The sequence below is a fragment of the Lemur catta genome, chromosome 7 (assembly GCF_020740605.2).
Source record: "Lemur catta isolate mLemCat1 chromosome 7, mLemCat1.pri, whole genome shotgun sequence".
NCBI classification, from domain to species: Eukaryota; Metazoa; Chordata; class Mammalia; order Primates; family Lemuridae; genus Lemur; species Lemur catta.
In genome coordinates, this window is record NC_059134.1 from 18640123 (window position 1) to 18659772 (window position 19650).

A 19650-nucleotide genomic window follows, 5' to 3' on the forward strand; every position below is an offset into this window, starting at 1 on the left:
AGTTAAATCATTACATGTAAAGATGCCCAGAGCATTAGGGTTCAATTCTAGCATAAAAGCCTGGTTGAGAAAATACAATAGCCTACCACAGTGCTTGGCACTGCAAAAATTTCATAAATATCTGCTGAATGAATGACACATCTGGATACTTAGAGACATGTAATTTTATTTTCATCTACATGTGTGGAGTGACATGGGAGACATGTCTTTAGATTCCAAAGTGCCCCTTTCCTAGAGGATGGGATAGATGACTTTCTTAATTTCTTCCCAAGAATGGGTGAATTGTGTCACTGCAATAGGATTACCTGTTATTTCACTTTCCTTCAATGACGTAGGCAAAGGAGAGAATTAAGCTCTTACTCAGTGAATGAGATCAAAATGAAAATGATCAAAGTAGATACCAGATTTGATGAGCCTTAAAAATATTAACCATTTACTTAGCACCTACTATGTACCAGGCACTTTGTTAGATCCTGGGAATACAGAAGGGAACAAGATGGATACAATTCTTGCACTCATAGTGAACTACATTAGTATAATTATTTCAGTTCCTCCCTGCATTGCACCAAAAATGGGAGTTCTCAACATTGTAATCACCTAGGGCTGTGGTCCCCAACCCCTGGCCGCAGACGGGCCCCAGAGCTCTGCCACCCCCACCCCCAAGAAAAACAGTCTTCAGTAAAACTTAGGAACCAGGGGGCCGCACAGCAGGAGGTGAGCGGTGGACCAGGGAGGGCATTTACAGCCACTCCCCATCGCTGGCATCACCGCCTGAGCTCTGCCTCCCCCTACCCCCACCCCTCCTCTATAGAAACATTGTTTTTCATGAAACTGGTCCCTGGTGCCAAAAAGGTTGGGGACCGCTGACCTAGGGAGTTTAAAAAATACTAATACCTGGGTCCATTCTCAAAAGATCCTGATTTAATTGGTGTGGATGTGGCCTGGGAGCTGGAACTTTCTAAAGCTCCCCTAGAGACTGGAATGTGCAGCCCAATTCGAGGCTGAGCTAGGAAAACAAACAGTTTTTGGTATGGATTGTTGATAGCACATTAGAACCAAAAGTGAAACTTTAAAATCATCTGTCTAACATATCTTTATGTTTTATTCCTCAGGTTATAAACGGATACTTAACAGTCACTGAGTTGTCCAGGCCAAATAGCCAGTTCTTGACCTAGATAAGACCTGACCCCAGGTTTTTTATTTTAACACCACTCTATTTGCCACACTGAACTGTCTTAGGGAAATGGAAAATATAATTATTTTCAAATCAAGAAATAATCAGCATCCACTGTGGTCATAATTTTTAAAAAACAAGAATTAAATTTGGGCCAATTTGAATCCCACATACTCAAATATTTCCATTAATCAAATATGAGCACCATAGATTCATTTTATTAAAATGCAACTCTTTTTTGAAAAACATACATTTTATATATGTGTGTGTGTGTGTACTGTAAAGAGAAAACTCAATTCCCCAGGAATTCTAACAACATTCTTACAAATTCAAAAACCAATATACGTATGTTAAACTCCACATATAACTAGGAAGGACATTGTGCCTTTAAACTTGAATTACTCAGTAGCAGAAACGGCAGTGGGAAGAGAAAATTTAAAAAGTGCATTGTGTTCCTACATTTTCTGTCCCCACCCACCTTATTATATGACATTCCATTCCATTTTACATTTCACAGTACAGGTAAAAATTGCCAGTCTGTTCCCATGATAGAAATTGATTTTAAAAAATAACTACTATAAAAAAAATAGTTACCTCTTTTAGCTACCACCATGCCCCATTCTTAGATTCTACTCCTAGATCAAGAGAATCCAGGAACTAACTCTAAGTCATCTAATTCACTCTTCATCCATACAAGACCACATAGTAAAAATGTGCCTTTCCATTTTTTAGGGCATCAAAATAAACTAATGTTCCCATACTTCCTTCAAAATACATTTCAGTGTTTGAGAGTCTACGCAGTTGGGAAATTCTTTCTTATTTCTATTCCAAATCCCTCACGCTGTAGTTTAATCTCATTTTCTCTTGTTGCCTGTGGAGAGAAAGAATAGCCAGCCTCTATTCTTTCTAAACTCAGTCCCTTCAGGTCCTTAACGACACCTACCTCCCAGCCTTCTCTTCTCTGGAATAAATAATAACAGTTCCCATCAGGAAAATGTCTCCTTGGATCGTGCATATTCACTGCCACATGACATATATTCATGCTCATCACATAACGTTCGTAACTAAAACAAGCCAAGGCCAAGAGAAAAACAAGCAAATGTATCATTGTTTTCATGAATGAAGTTGCAGATCCAATAATAAACACTGAATAAATAGTTGGAAATGATAATCTTCCAATAAGTATATGCCAAAATTATCATAATTTCTTTTAGAAAGTACTGACAATCTGTTGCTTTTGGAGAGGTGAATTAAAAATTAAATGATTAGGTTTCAATTTCCTTTATGCAAGTTCTCCCCGTGCCCTGCAATGGAATATTCCATTCAGCATTCCACAGCAGGAGCCACCATTGCTTTGACAAAAATAGATACAGTATTGGAACATTCAGTCAATGGAGTAATCCAATTGTCTGAACATTCTTTTCTGCTTTGTCATTTACATTTTAATAAATCCCAGAATATGTCAAGCTGTATCCAGTTGTAGCAAGTGTAGCTAACCACATGCAGTTACCAGATGCAGTGAGCGAATCACAACATGCAACTCCTACAATACATCAACATTTGGTTTGTGTATATTTTTAGGTTCCTACATTTTAAATACGGATACTCTTTAAAATGAAAAATGGATATTTTACAAAAATATTTGCTATTATCAACATTCTGTTAGTATTTCCAGTTTTCATAAAGAAGTGGTGGGCAAGAGGTGGTCTACGTAATGGATCTAAGAATACTGGCATCTGTTAACCCCAAGCACAACACTATAGCTAGCAACAATGTGGAATGTTAAATTATCATCTTATGCCTATTTCGTCGCCAGTTTACTGTCTCTTCATTCAGAAGACTCAGATAATGACATTTTAAAGTCATTTGACATTCAGTGATGCCAGGATTTCAGGCAAACCAGTCCTCAAAGATAGTATATGTGCTTGCACACGCGTGTGTGTAATTATTATTAACCTATAAGCACAACTTAGTGCATACATATATTGGCCACCAACTGTTTCAACACTTTGAGAGATTTATTATCCTGGCTTGAAAGAGCCCACTGAAGTTTTACAATGTGGCAGAGCTGTAATGATGATGGAGTGAGCCTCAGCAGGTTGGCCATCTCTCAGTGGCAGGTGCATGCTTAAAGAGGAAGGTTGTCCAAATATGAAACTATTTAGATTAGTCTCTACTAGTAAAAATCACAAGGGGCACAAGGCTTAAACTCTGGTTATACTCTTTATACCTAATTACCTAAGTCACTTAAGTTAGCCCATCAGAAAACTCACTCTTTAGGCTTTTCCTCTCAACCTTCTATTGATTACCCATTGGGATAATAACTGCCAAAAGACCAAGGTTATTTCCTGACATTGCATAAATCTGATCAGTGTTAAACTTACGATAAACGCAAAGACTAAAAAGAACCACGGAAAGAATCTGTTTCTTTTTGGTTGTTGGCTAGAGCAGTTTATGTTTTTATTTATTTTATTTTATTTTATTTTATATTTTATTTTTGAGACAGAATCTAGCTCTGTTGCCCAGGTTGGAGTGCAGTGGTACGATCATAGCTCACTGTGACCTCAAACTCCTGGGCTCAAGCAGTCCTCCCATCTCGGCTTCCCAGAGTGCTGGGATTACAGGCATGGTCTGAAATGCCTGGCTTTAGAGCAGTTTAAATGCTTGCCATAGGGATTGTGAGCAGCACACCATTATTACTACAGTACATGGGGTTAGGAATCATGTTGATATCATAGCTTACCAGTAGTAGAATGGAGAAAACCAAAAATACAGGGACAGTGTAATATACAAGTGAGATCATCAGCATTTCTTGATTCCCAGAGTTTTCTCTTGCTCTGCCTACAGTGTGATAACTGCTAGATTCAATAGAAAAGTAGGACCTAGCCAATAGTAGAGTGATCACAGTATCTTGAAGACCTCTAGAGAACCTCTACAACTTTCCCATCTTAGAGTACCATCCGCACTTGCTCTTATAAACTACTACCATGAGTATAGAATAGTGGGTTATGGCACTCAATGAACTTGAATTAATTAACTTCTTATCTCAATCAACATTAGAAATAATTTGGAGAGGAATGTCAGACATCCAAGGTCAGGAGATACATGTTGAAAGTTTCATTTTCATGAGTCAAAGGTCTCATGTTCTAGATCTAACTCTATTGATAATTATTTCCTTTAAAATTTCTGGAGTTGAGTTAGCTTTTCTGTAAAAAGAGAAACATGGTAGTTTACTTGTTCTTACTTTACAAAGATACTGAAAGTAAATAAAGTGTTTTGAGAATTTGTGTTTTAGATTACATATCATTTGTTTTTAAATACCCAAGTTAATAGAGAGGAGCAGGGATACAGATGTTATAAAAAGTAAATATGGTTTTTCAGAATGTGCTTTAGATGTTTGCTTAAGCCCAACTTCCTTTTTAATTCTAGGTTCATAGATTTTTAATGATTAAAAAGCTACAAAGACCACCTAGTCCAATTCCAATCTTTTGCTTAAATTTTCTGTGTTAGTATATGAAGAACCACCTCCCTGATAGGTAATTGTATCTTTGGACAACTTACAGAGTTTAAATACTTTTTCCTTATATTGAATCACAAAGACCTCTTCCATTGTTCCTTATTTTATCTTTAAGGAAATACAGGGTAAGTCTGATCTCCTTTCTCTTAGTCTTTCAAATATTTAAAGGAAGAAATCATGTTTCTTCCAGAGTTGTCTTTTCTCCAGGCTACACACACTTAGCACCTTTGATCATTCCTCCCATGGCATTATTTCAAATGCCTTCATCATTCTCGTGAGTCTCCACACTCCAATTTGTTTAGTTGCCTTGTTAAATGTGCTACTTCAAATTGAATGCAATTTTATAGATGTGAACTGACCAACGAGGAGCAATGTATGATGATCGCCATTTATCCTCCAACTACTGGATCATATTAATCTCCTTAGCAACGACTTAACAATGTTGCTCCATATTATCTTAACTTCTATTAAAACACTGAAGTCTGTTCTATGCAGTCCACTGTCAAAACGCATTTCCCTCATCCTTAGACTTGACCCACTATTCCATCTCCCAATATCTTTTTTTATTCTAATTAAGAGATCTGATAAATTAGATATTTCCCTCAGAGTCATCTCACTTATATGTTTGACTCAAACTTTCCCTAAGGAGATCAGAAGAAGCCTGGTCAAGTGACTTGTTGAATTAGGATTCCAAATGTCATCCCCCAAAACTATCAGTCTGATAACTGTCCAAGAAAGAAGTGAAGTTGGTCTGGCATGGTTGGTTTTGTTTGTTTGTTTGACTTGGTCTCATATTTACATGTTTTTGAGTGACTACTAAGGATTCATATGGACAAATGATGAATGGCAAGAGAAAGGTGACCCAGGATCAATATTTTTCTTCAGGTAATTAAAAAAGGGAACATTCCATATTGTGAATAATCGAGATTACTACTGTGTATGTGGATGTTTTAAATAACTGAAGTTTCCTCTTTCTTGCTATCTCTTTGGGTTGATAAATATTCTTCCTTGAAAGAGGAAATTTAGTATAAAAAGAGTAGGAAATCTTTTGTCTATAGTAGGTATGGATATTAATATGTCCATACATCCTTGCAACTTATCTATCCCACAAAATAAAGTAAAAGTAAATGGCAAGGTAAAATATAGTTTTTGGTTCCATGCTGTAGTAACAATTCTTTATGAGAGGAGAGGGAGTTTTATGGTGGGTTTGGTCTGGCACCTATTCAAAGGGTTTAGTTACCAAAGTGCCAAAAGATACTCCTAGTAAGACCTTCCAACTCAATTCAGATTCTTAAAATGAATTGCAATTCATGAAAAAGCAGTTCCACAGTCTGGCTCCAGAGAGTGGAGTTCTTAGCAAGGCTCCACCGTATTACGCTATCAGATAGTAATGGTATCTGGATATTGAAAGCACCTTTTCATTCCTTCTCTCACTCCTTCTATGCTGAGACTTGGCAATTCTTTCTCTGAACTCCACTTACTTTTGCTTTTTCCTCTCTCCCTCCTTCCCTCCCTCCTTTCCTTCTTCCTTTTCTTTTTCTCTATCTTTCCTTTTCTTGTTGGCATTTCATCTCTCTTTTTTTCACTGATTTTCTGAAAAGTCATGGCTCTTTCTACTAATTGCTATTATTGTTTCCTTAAGACTTCATCTTTGAGTAAACCTGTTTTAAAATTTCATCTGAAGATACAACCAGACGTAGAAAGTAATGTGAGTTCTGTACTCTCCTTGAAAGCAAAGAAAAAAAGAAAGAAAGAAAAGAAGGAGCCCTCTGCAGGTGGTTCCTGTGCTTTTTCCCTGAGTTGCTGGCATACTTTCCTCTTTTCTTATCTGGTGTCTTTGACATGGGAAAAGGTTAAACATTTAAAGACCCACCCAACCCTTCTTCTCTGTTCCAGTGGTTAACAGCACTCACCTTCATTATTCTCCCTGCGGCCACGACTCCTATTCACTAAGTGCCTCTTAACCTGGACTGTGCCTTGGAATCACCTTGGTGAACTGTGAAACCACAGACTTCTGGGTCCCTTCCCCAGAGTTTCTCATTCAGGGGGTGTGGGATAGAGACCTAGAGTTTGCATCTCAAATAAGTTCCCTGGGACACTGCTGTTGTTAATCAATCCTGGGACCACACTTTGAGAACCACAGCTTTAATTCTAAACTATGATTTCATCCTCCCTCAACCATGTCTTCAACAGGATAAATAATCCCAGTTCTTTTAACCTTCTTTAATAACATCTATTTCCAGAACTCTTAATCAAAGAGCAGGGGTGGCTCTTTGAACTGTTTCCAAATCCATCCTTAGCTGGACAGCTAGAACTGGATAAAGGACTGTAGTTAATTCTGACATAATAAAAATAACAACCCCTTATATTTCTCCCAAAGGGTTAGAACATCACTTGCTTATCTATTATCTTGTTTGTCTGCCTAATATCACGTGATATTATCTCGTTTTGTTAAAGGGGACATTTGGGGGAAGGGGAATGGAGCATTTCCCATGAAGACTCACAGGATAACACTTGAACTCAGCTTTCCTGACTCCTAGTTCACAGCTCTATCAGAATTTTTTGAGGATTTGTTTAATTTTTAAAATTCAAAGTCCAGTTCAGGTCATTGAATGAAGATGAACTGCTTTGATCTAATATACTGTTAAAAATTAGAAAATTGCTTGATTTGGAGTCCAAGTTGTTATTGGCTGTGCAGATACAAACTAAGCCTAATTTAAACAGTAGAAAAATTTAAGACTCCTTTACCTGGACCTTTATTTCTATGATCATGAGTAATGTGTTTACATTGTGATCTATCCTTTGGCTTTCACTTTACTGAACATATTATTTTGGGCACAGTGTGTCCCCCAATCTTACCTCCTATAGTAAGATAGCTTTCTGCCTCATTCATTCAACAATTGATTATGACATTGTTTCCTTGTTTCCAATCTTGCTATTCACAAGATAATTAGGAATTTCTACATTTATCATTAACCTAATTTTATGTACATGTTTCCAAAAACAAAAATGAGAGAGAGAGATTAGAGGGAAAGCAGTTTCTCAACATACCAATTTTGTTATTTACGTTATTTCAAAGTCCTTTAGCTCCTAAGCCCAAATGGCCTCCTTTCTGCTTTTCTTATATCCTGTCTTGTCTTCCCATTGTGACAAAGAAAATGAAGAGTCTGACAGCTTATAAAACCATAAAGCTGGATTAGATAGGTTTTTAAGGGTCCTATTGTTTGCCCTTAAACCATTGTTGCAAAAGTGAAAGGCTCCAACTGTTCGACTGACACACAAATTGCCATCAGCAAGGTATTAGAAGGAATCTCATTTATTACCACCAAGGAAATAAATAACACCAATGGACTGAGTGTCTTTCATCCAAATTAGACTAACCAAATCAATTCAAATCATTAGAATACATTATATCCAATTAAATATAAATCTGCCTTGTAAATAGCCACTTACCTGCTTGCCCAGAGCAATGTAATGCTTTATGCTAAACCAACAGTTTAAAAAATTATAGAATAGACTGGGAAAATATTTTAATGAGTCGTTACATATTTTTTACTTAACTCATTCAATAAACATTAATTGAGGACCTACTACATCCTGGGAATACAAAGATGCATAATGAATAATCCTGGTCCTCAAAGCGCTCACCTCATTAGGAGAAACAGACATGTAGGTGGGCAAGGGCAATATACATAACCTAAACTTTTGTACCCCCATAATATGCTGAAATAAAAAAAAATCGGTAAAAAAAAAAAAAAAAGAAAGAAAGAAAAGAAATTCTGTCCCTAAAGAGTGCGTAGTCCCAGGAAAATTAATGGTGTGAGTTTCTGCCTGTTTCAAGCATGGAGGGGAAAGATGAAGAGAATGGAGAAGATGTCTACAGGAAAGTGAAAGATAAAGATTTGAGAGAGACTTCATAAATGATCATGTCCAGTCCCTTCCAGTGGACATGTAAATGCCAGTGTTAGGTTAAGCAAAACATAATGAGGAGGGTGGGCCCGTGTAGGAACTGTGAACGTTGTGTTCCCAAGTCAAATAGAAATGGCTCTCTGATTATCTAAAAGGATGAGTTACCTGTGATCCCATTCTGTCTGTTCTTATGGATAATGATGTCAATTACTTTAAAAACATATTTGCAGAAGAATCACAGCAATGGGGAGACATTTGCATTCTTTGAATTATGTTTTTATCCTCAAGACAGTCCATTTACTTCAGTAATAATATATTCTTTCCTTTATATATCAAGATTCAACTCACCCACATATGGGGTTCCTATGTCAAAGATACGCATAGATCCACACACACTTTCTTTAAATAATGGCCCCATACCCTTTAAACGATGGCATGCTGGGGTGGGGAACCTGTGGCCTTAAGGTGAAATGTGGCCTTCTAGGTCCTTAAGTGCGGCCTTTCACTGAATCCAAATTTATAGGACACATCATTTTATTAAAAGGAGTGCAAGAGAGAAAGGTGAAACTTTTCTTGCCTCCTTTGGTGCTTAAAAAAGGATAATCTTTAAATCAGAAGGCCACATGTTCCCCACCCCTGAGAGGACAGACGAGTGTTTGTGGAGTAGAAACTAACTGGTTTATATAGGAATTGAATTGACAACCTCTTAACAGGCAAGTCAAACCAGCTGATTGTAGAGTCCTAATGAGCAAGATGATTATCTTCTTGGTTTTATTATAGTTTTTCAATATCTTCTTTTAAAAGGCACAATCTCAACCCAACATGTTAATTATGATTAAATGCTGATTTTGAGGCCCCCAAGGTAGGTCACAGGGGCCTACTTCAGACCTTTAAGAAAGAAGAGATGCCACAGTCTGTGAGGTATCAGATATATTGCATGTACTGCCAGCTTGACCTCAGAAATGAAATGATAACCTTAGAGTCAGTGCTGAGAAAAATTTTAGGAGTAGCTTTGAAAGCCTAAAAGACAATCATATAAAAAACAAGTTACCTTCTTCCTAAGTCACTCACTGTTACTTTTTTTTTTTTTTTTGAGACAGAGTCTCACTTTGTTGCCCTGGCTAGAGTGAGTGCCGTGGCGTCAGCCTAGCTCACAGCAACCTCAAACTCCTGGGCTCAAGCGATCCTCCTGCCTCAGCCTCCCGAGTAGCTGGGCCTACAGGCATGCGCCACCATGCCCAGCTAATTTTTTCTATATATATATTTTTAGTTGTCCAGATAATTTATTTCTATTTTTAGTAGAGACGGGGTCTTGCTCAGGCTGGTCTCAAACTCCCGACCTCGAGCAATCCACCCGCCTCGGCCTCCCAGAGGGCTAGGATTACAGGCGTGAGCCACCGCACCTGGCTTGTTACCTTTTTTTAAACATAGCTTATTCCCATTTCAGCCTTACTTACCATCTTACATTTGCCAAGATGTTTTGCAGCTATCATAGTCTTATTATTAGCTAATAACCGCAAACAATTCACCTTTTCACCTGATTTTATTGTTTATAACATTTTGTTATAAAGAGCTTTTAAAGTTTTGTTACTAGGTTCTGCACACTGGCATTTCTCGTGTGTGATCAGTTGGGAATCGAAGCATTGCTGAGCTCCGATTGGCCAATTTGCTCATGGTCCGAATGCCAGTCAGTAATGCCCATTCACAAAGTGTGGGATGAGGCAGTCATGCTTGCACTGAGGAAGTCGCTCACACCCTTTTGATTTTCTATATGGCTTATAATCACTTTTTCTTGCATCTTGCTAAATATCTCACCCTGTGAAGGCCCATGAATACTAAAGATCAAATACCTCAAATATGTGCACATTTTTATTCTATAATTCATGCAAGTGACTGCTCTGTGCATAAAATGTTTGCACACACAGTGACTTTGGGAACTATTGATTGGGAGTCAACAGAGGCTCTTGTGAAAGTGAGGCCCTGGTGGAGCCTCGCTTGTGAAGCTGGGTGGAGTTTTCAAAAGCATCCTCCCCTTAGGTAGTGCCTTTGCCCCACCATTGCTCTGTCACCTGCTTCCTCCCTTTAGGGCCTCAGGCTCAGCTCTATGTACCTGTTAGAGAATAACTGATAGAGTAATCCTTCTTTAAGGTATTATTTAATAAGGTGGGTTCTGCCCGTGGGTATTAGGACTTTAATAAAGGAATGTAGAAGACTGAGAAGGGTTCTCCCATAATCAATTTTTTTTGACACCATGGCAGACTTGTAGGGCTAAAGGGAGGAACCCAGGATAAATCACTTTTATTCATGTTTCTCAACACACCACTTGTCTGGGAAAAACTGTCAAGCAGAGCTTATCTTTTGTACCGACAGCTTCTACTTTCTACTTTGCTCTCAGTAATCTGGACATTCCGTACCCTTCTGTTTCTACCACCTTCCTTCAAGTCCAAACAAGCTGAAGTTTAACTGTAGATGTGCCCAGAAACAGGTTCTCGCTCCTATAAATGCTTCCATCATTGTTGTACCGGCAGAGCTAGATACGTTCATTCCATCCACACAAGGGAGACCAGAAAATATGCTACTTTTGGGGAGTATACGTAAAGTCTCTTAGAGCCCACGGATACCACTCTTTATCCTGAAGACTGTGCTGTGGATATAGAATCATCAATGCAGTGTCTTGGAGTCCTGGATTTTCCATTTGCTTTTTCAATTCTTAAGATTTTAATCACTGGAGTGAAGCTTAGGGGTTATCTATACAACCCCATCTGCCTTCCCCTTCTTCTCCAAGTGTAACCTTCAGCTGTCCCATTTATTTTCATAAGTTCCACTACAGCTATGTTTATAAATAGATATCCAGGCTGAGCTAAAGGCACAGAGAGGCTGACTCTAGCCCTTGCGCTTAATTCCATCTAACCCCCACTCTTCTTCACTTCTGTCACTCCCTACATCCAAAGGGCAATAATGTCACATTGGTCCAGGACCTAGAGACAGACATGCATATTCTCATGAAAGGCCAGGTGAGAATTTCCTTTTAGTCAAAATTCTTTCCTTAAATTCTAGATGCAGAAAGTTTAACTGTAAAGAGAAAGATACTTACAGGCTAAAGGTTTATAGGATTTATTTGAGATATCCAGGATGGAGATTGATGGTAGACTCATCATTTCCTCCTTTTTGCCTTGTGTTTATTTCTCTACTTATTCAAGTTTGTTATTTGTTCATTGAGCTATTTTTTTCGCTTCATGCTTATCTCTCTCCTCCTTTATCATGTTCTTCTCTGGACCATCTTTCTTACTGTCTGCCTACTTTGTTTTCAACATACACTGAAAGTTATCAGCATGGATGCTAGGCTACTTCCCATCTTCACAAGGTCCTCGCAGCAGCTGATTTCAGGGTAAAATGCCTTTAATGGCCATTCTGTTCAGTCCCCTGCAGTCATGTTACTACTCTGCCCATGAGCAACTGCTATTATCATTTCAAATCTGAATAGAAACATCGATTCCTCAAGGAAGCCTTCCCTGACCTCCTCCCAATTAGATCCTGTCCCTTTGTTTGTGTTCTCATAACTTGCTGTAATGTTTTCTTTATACCATTCATGGTTTGTAATTATATATTTGCGCACTGATTTGATAAATGCATGCTCCTCCCGTAGGACTGTGAGCCCCAGAGAAGGGAGATGTGTGTGTTTCACTCACCACTACGTCTCTACTTCTTAGTTCATGCCTGGCTCATAATAGATAAAAGTACTAATTCTACTTATTATGATTATTGTTATTACTAATACTATCTTCTAAGGTCAGTCTTGCACTTATTATAAAACCAAACCCGGTTATAGGTAAGGGATTTATAGATTTGCTTTTTTCTTCATTCATTCGTTTATTCCATACAACTGTCAAACAAAAGACAACAAATGTATATTACATGACTGCTATGTTTAAGGTCCTTTTCAAGCAAACAAAGGTGAAACAGTTAAAAGCTCTTCCCATTAAAGGAACTTGTAATTGTTTACGGGATAGCAGGAAGATAATACATGATTCTGATACAAAGTGGATACTGCTAAATGCCCAAGAGAGCTGGAGAGCTCTTACAGCTGGGATGACTGGGGAACGCCCCACAGCGGAAGCAGCCCTGAGCTGAGACTTGAAGGTTATGGAGAACTTGGGTAGGCGGAGATGGGAAGGAATAGTATTCTAGATGGGAAGAGTGAGACCAAAAGTTTGTGTCTCTATCCCTAAAGCACCGTGTGCGTGTATAGGAAAGAGCCAGTATGTTAGTGATCTTGAAAGGGAGATAAAGCAGACAGTGCAGACTGAGAGCAGGTCCTGGAAGAACTTGGATGCTGGTTTTAGGAGCTTAGATTTTTATTCTTAGGTCAGGATGGAGTCATTGGAGGACTTTGAGAAGATGACCTCATCTGAATTGTGGGCTAGGAAGATTAATGTGGCTTCACTGTGTCTCAGGGTTCAGTTGGTGTTTGTGCTGATCTTGGAGACTCCCACCTCTGACATTTGGGTGCCTATCCCTCAGTGTCCAAGGGCAGGGATTCTAACCCCTGCTGCTCTGGCCTGAAGCCAGCTGCTAAGTGTCCCTCATAATTATTCCTACAGTTTAAAACTCTGCGTATCATTTGCGTGGTCTCAGTTGACACACTTAATCTTGGTCTCTTTAAATAAATGGACAACGCATAACACGTCTTTTGAGCCATGTCTTCTTCCTTCCATTTTCAGATGAGGAAACCAAGGCTTGCAAGTGGCAGAACTGACTGTCAAACCCAAGTCTTCTGATCCCAGGTCTAGAGCTTTTTTTCTGTCCTTAATTGACAATCTCTTTTAAATTTAATAAAAATAAAAGGAGTAAGTACAAATCAGACTACAACAGTTAAAATTTGTTGAATCCTTTGTATGTGCAGACCCTGTTCTAAGTGCTTTTCATATGTATTGAATGATTTAATAATCACAAAGATTTTGTGAGGTGGGTACTATTGTTATCCTCCTTTTACAGGTGAGGAAATAGTGATAAGAGAATTTAAGTAATGTGCCCAGTCACACAGCTGTTAAGCTGAAGAGCCTGGATAGAAACCCTGGCATCTGGCTTTTGAATCTGTGCTTTACTACTGTGATACTGCCTCCTAAGTTAAGGGATAGCCACATGTGAATGCACCCTATTCATTGTTCCGTATACAGTAGGTGCTCAATAAATGTAGCCTGAATGTCAGTTCTTCCTCTGATCTCAGCTAATGCCACGTGCATCCTACCAGTCCTGTGCCTCAGACCAATTTTGCTGTCGGTGATTTGTTCTCCAGATGCTCACACACAGGTGGTCATCTCTAGATTAATGGCTCTACTGCTGTGCATTTGTGTTTGGTCCTTCATCGTCTGCACCCCCAGGGGTGTATATTCACTTTCTGTCCTGGTTTTTCCAGTCAAATTCAACTTTCCCTGTTTTAGTTCATTACAGATGGCACTTGCTCTTCTGTACTTACAAAAGACATGGTCTTTGGAATAGTCCACGTAACTACTTTCTGAGCAGTGGGCCTTTTATAAAACCTCTACCAGCATTGCATGGGCTTCCAAGGACTATCGGGGTAGATCTTTTGGAATGGCAAGCGATTTGATAAAAATTCATCCAAAGAGATTAAGTTTAAAAAGGGAAAAATAATAGCTACTGTATATCTACTGTGTTACGGCTGGAAGTACATATTTTCACATGTGTCTTATTTAGGAGCCACAGCAGTCATATGAAGAATTATCATTTTATTTTATAGAGAAGAAATCAGACTCAGAGAAGTAAAGACATCCATGGTCCCAACTAGTGAGTTAGAGCTATAGTACAAATGTAGGTGTGTCTGACTTCAAGGCCCATCCGTTTGATTAACGAGTATTTATTAAGGGCCTACCATGAGCAAGTGCTCTTTTAGGCCCTGGGGATGTGTCAAGTAAGCAAGATAGCTGTGGCCCCTGTGTGTAAAGAGCTCATGATCCAGCAGGAACAGATAACTGCATAAATGATAACGTCAAGAGTGATCAATGCTGAGATGGAAGAACTGCAACCCATGTGTCCCTCCTTTGTATTTCCAAGGTGGCAAAAAATGCGAGCTTTAAATTGTCCCTTCCCTTCAATCTTCAATCCTCATATTTTTACTCTGAATGACTAAGGAGTTTATTTAAACAACTGAGGATCCTAATGGTATGTAAAACACAATGATAACTACTGTTGGAAAATTTAGAAATATAAACAGGTACGGTCTTAGGCCAATAGAAGCTTAGACAGAACTGGCAGAGGTAATATGCAATATGTGCTAGAAAATTCTAGGAAAAGCTTAGAAGAGGATTGATTTCAGTACAGTAAACTCCCTTTGCATGAATGGTCAGGAAAGCCTGGTCAGCCCAGGATGGTGCTTTGGCAATGGCAGTGGCAGGCCATGGGCCGCAAGAGGAGCTTATGCCCTGGGCTTGTTTACAATTTGTCTAGGCTCCTTGAGCTCAGCCCAGCCAGATGGACTCTTCCTCTTAAATATCAGACCTGATCTCTTCAAATAAAACAGTACAAAGCACATTAAAAGCTTTGATCCAACTGTTCACTTTGCATTTGTGTGTGTTGGGGGAAATGGAGACAAAGGAAGGATTTATGAGGCCTTGCTGTGGGTGGCCGGCACAGCCACTGGGCCTGTTGGGGGGAAGTTGGGAGTGCTCTGTGCAGACACTTACTGGACCCACGTGAGCCCTCACTCAGACACCCCTGAGCTCCAGTAGATACCCCCTCCCCGCCCCACCCCCAACTAGATCTGTGGGCCTCTTTCCCCAATTCAGTCTTCTTGTTATAAAGGGGAAAGTTCCTGAGATAGGAGCCCTTAGCTGGTCTCTGCCTCAGGGCAGGTCAGAATCAGACACCTTTCTTGGCATTCTCCTGGAAAAGAAGTTTCTCAACATCTCTGGGTGACACCATCTTCCCTTTTCACGAGTATATCGTGCATTCAAAACATTTCACATTGAGTAACTTACTTGATCCATATCCTACTGAAACAGGTGGTTATGTACACAACGCCACTCTCTCTCTCAAACACACACACACACACACACACACACACACACACACACACACACACGCTATTCAGATGTTTCTACTCCAAAGATTAGAAAGCTGAGCATTTTGATTACAGGAAGGAGGAATCTTTAACTGACTCCTATTATATACCAGACACTTTCAGCAGATGATCTCATGAATCCTCTCATTCCCATGAAGTAGGAAAGATTTGCCCATTTTAGAGATGAAATATACAGAAGCTCAGAGAGGTTAAAAACACTCTGGTTTGTTTATAATAGATGTTGATACCTATTATCATATTACCAAAAGGAGTGGAGCTAAGATTCAAACTTAAGTGTGTTGACTCCGAGACCTGTTTGGTTTGCTCTTCTGTGCTCAAAGGCCTGAAGCTGCAGGGCTGAGCTCCTCACAGGACTTTTGTCCTCTAACTCCTGGTACAGCGTTCTTTGCCTCCACCAAGCACCCAGGACAGAGCGACTCCCACTTTCAGAAAATGCTCCTTTATGTCTGTTTTCTTTTTTGTGTTCAGTAGAGACAGAGAACATCTCAAAGAGCTGCAATAGAGGTTTTGAGATCAGTAAATGAAAGGAAATTATATAGGCAGAATATACAATGTGTTGTTGAATGGGGATTCAGGAACGTTCTTAGGCTTAGAAATGGGGATATAGCAGAAAACTGCAGCCTTCTTTCAGCTCAATAGAAGAGCAACTCTTATTACTTTGCAAACACCATGGACGGAGTCTATAGAATCCATGAGTGTTAATATGGAATCATCCTCTTATTTCTCAACTCCAGGTCACCCTCTCTTTCGTACCCCACCCCACCAATCCTGCTCCCAGATAAAACTGTTGCACATTAAGACCCCCTTGGTCTCTGGATAGTTCAGGGATGGGCGCTAGAGAGGAAAGGAATTTAGAAATTCCAATACAAACACAATACATAAAGCTTAATACATTTCAATGATTAATGAAATTAAATGCCTCTTTTAAAAAAGCATTTTTTCCTAGATTTAAAAAACAAATGAGGCATTTTTGAAAATAAAGGTAAAATGTGATTGCTCCATGTTTATCAAATACTATTTAAAAATATCTAGTTGGTGTGTGAGAGAGAGAGAGAGAAAGAGAGAGAGAGAGTAGGTACTGTAATTTTAATTGCTTGTAATCTAACTTGCCTTTTTGTTCCTTTTTTCTTCTTTTCTTTCTTTTCTTTTTTTGTATCAGTTAATCTGTTGGTTACATTTTCAGCTTTTCTTTGCTTCTGGTTTCATTTTCAGATGAAAAAATGCTAGGCACACAGTGCTGCTGTCTGGTTGCCATGGCGACCACAGCCTATTATCCTGCCTTGTCATTCATCAAGAAAGAATTACACTTGACAGAGGCAGAGGAAAATGCCTGCAGTCTGCAGCATAGGAGGAAAAAAGCTTTTCTTTTCTTCTATGTATGTAAAAGGTCTTTAATGCCCGTTTAGTTACGTTTTAGTTAGCATTATTTATTACTTGTAACCACAATAATTGATACCTGTAAAAATACATCCCCTTCCCCCAAAGTATTTAACTTGCAATTTGTCCGTTTGCCTTGCTTTCCCATTTCAGACCCATACCTAGTGTGATGCCCCCACCCTCCACCACTGCAAACACTGTGTCCACTCCAGTAATAGAAACAGCCAAACGATTACATTCTCCATGGAGAATGACCACTGTAAAGGTAGCTAAACAAGCCAGTTTTTCTTCCTAAAAATGGTGTTTTATAACCAGTAATTCTGTTGTCCTTCTATTCTTAAAACTAATGAGTGCAATGCATAACCGATGCATAATTGAATATCACCTTTGATTAAATTATTTCTTCAAGTATGCAACGCCTATGAAATATGACATCAGTAAACCAATGCAAAACCACAGTGATCTTTCCATTAGATAATAGAATATAAAATCATGATTGCTTTTTACAAATTTGGATTCATCCCAAATCCATTGTTCTTCAAAGGCAGGGAAAGGTAATTACTTGTTAGTTGACTATTCCTCATCATGGTCATTTGAATTTACCCAGATTATTTCCAAAAACAAGTGGTTTAATAACTTTTGTGTGTTTAAACACCTAGACTTAGTTTAGTACGTTTTGAAAGTTTGATATTTTCCCATCTCGTTATTTAACTCTTAAAATATCTATCTCCAGTAGGCCATTTTAAACAACTTTGTTGATTGCTTTGCTTTGTGCTCCTTGAATTGTTTGATTTTCTTGTTAAGATGGAGAATGTAGTTGTAAAATAGGCAGTATTTTAAGTTGAGATCCTGAGAGTGGTTTTTGAATATCTGTTTGATCTTTTGTCTCAGTGATCAGAGAAAAGATGGACAATAACAACACTTCATCTCGAGTTGTTACAATACCAGCATTTAGCATAACTGATGATTGGTGCAATTAAGTCATGCTACCTTGAACATAAATGGGCAACTAGGATAAGGAGCAATGAACTTCTGAAAGTTCAAGTTCTATTCTGTCTGAAGACATTTTTCCTACTGGAGGTCAAAATTCAGCACACACAGAAGTCATATTCCTACATTGCAAGTGAAACAGAGAGACAATTATCTGGTCAGTTTTGGTATTGAGATGGTTCAGATTCTAACCTTCCCACCACTTCCCTAATTATTTTGGTAATTCTGGCAAGAGGAGGTTTGGGGGTGGAGAGGGATAATTCTAAAAGAATTAAATAATTACAGCTGTCAGGAAATCTGTCCTGGATTTTTATATATTCCTACATTACAATTCAGAATCTCTTGGTTTTTATTGCAACTAAGATTAAGTTCCATTAATGCATACATAACAGCATCCTTTATATACCCTTGCCATATAAATATGTAGAAACCTTGGAATGTTTTTCTTTAATCTTGACATTTGGGAGAGCAAAAGGGAACAACAAAAAAGGAAAAAAGACGTATTGAGTTCAGAATTGTGCCTACGTCTTATTGGTTCTAAACTTTTACTTTAATATTGCAGCAACACCACCGTTCATTTCCTGTTAAACTTCAAGCCTACCTTTTGATTTTCAAATGTCCCTTAGGCTAATGTTTTCACTGAAGAATGAAATGAACAGGCAGAAACAATTAAGCGAGCAGATACAGTGAAAACGAACACCACACTGCACTTTCACAGAAATGGAAGTGTATGAACGAATTCTGCTTGGAATTTGATCCTACAGCAGCAAAGCTTTTGCTTCTTGTCATTTTTCTTCTGCCCACCCCCAATGTACACCACTTCCCCTTTATGGGGGAAAAAAAGATCTAGGCACACAAAGGAACTCCTAAATACTCACAGGCATGGGAAATATTTTCTCTGCTTGTTACTAGTACCAGATAATCTCCAAGAAAGAAAATCCATCTATATATTCTAAACTGCAAATGTCTCCCAAAGCCTGTTAAATGTTCACATATGTCTTTATAAAATTTGTAATATGGGTTGTTTATACGGTCCTGATTAAGAGCATGAACATCATTAAAAAGGATCAAGTCAGTTTAAAAGTGGAACGTTATAAAATCAGATAGAACTGTTACCTACAAAGAGAAGTGTGGATTTTTCTTAAACTTAATAATCTATGGCTCTTTATATAAAAAGAGGCATCAACTGCCAAAAGTGCATTGTTAAAGAACCTTCTAAGTTCCATCAGGAATTAACAAGGAAGTCATTAACTCTACCCCAAACAAAGCTGCCATCACATGTTTACAGTATTTTTGTCCCTCTATGAGAGCAATATCTTCTTTTTTAGTACCACACTCAGAGATTTCACATGGCAGGAGCTTGGGATTTCTATTTTTGGATTTACTTTGTTCAAACAGTGTGCTGTAATACACCAGAGACTGGGTACAACTTAGCCAGGTAAAGGTGCTGAGAAAGAGACATCACTGCATTCATTCTGGAAGACTCTATATTATTACAAGATATAAGGCCTGTATTCTGACAGATTCAAAATTGACTCCGTCTGAATTCAAACTTTATTTCTAAAGACAGTATGCAATGTGGCA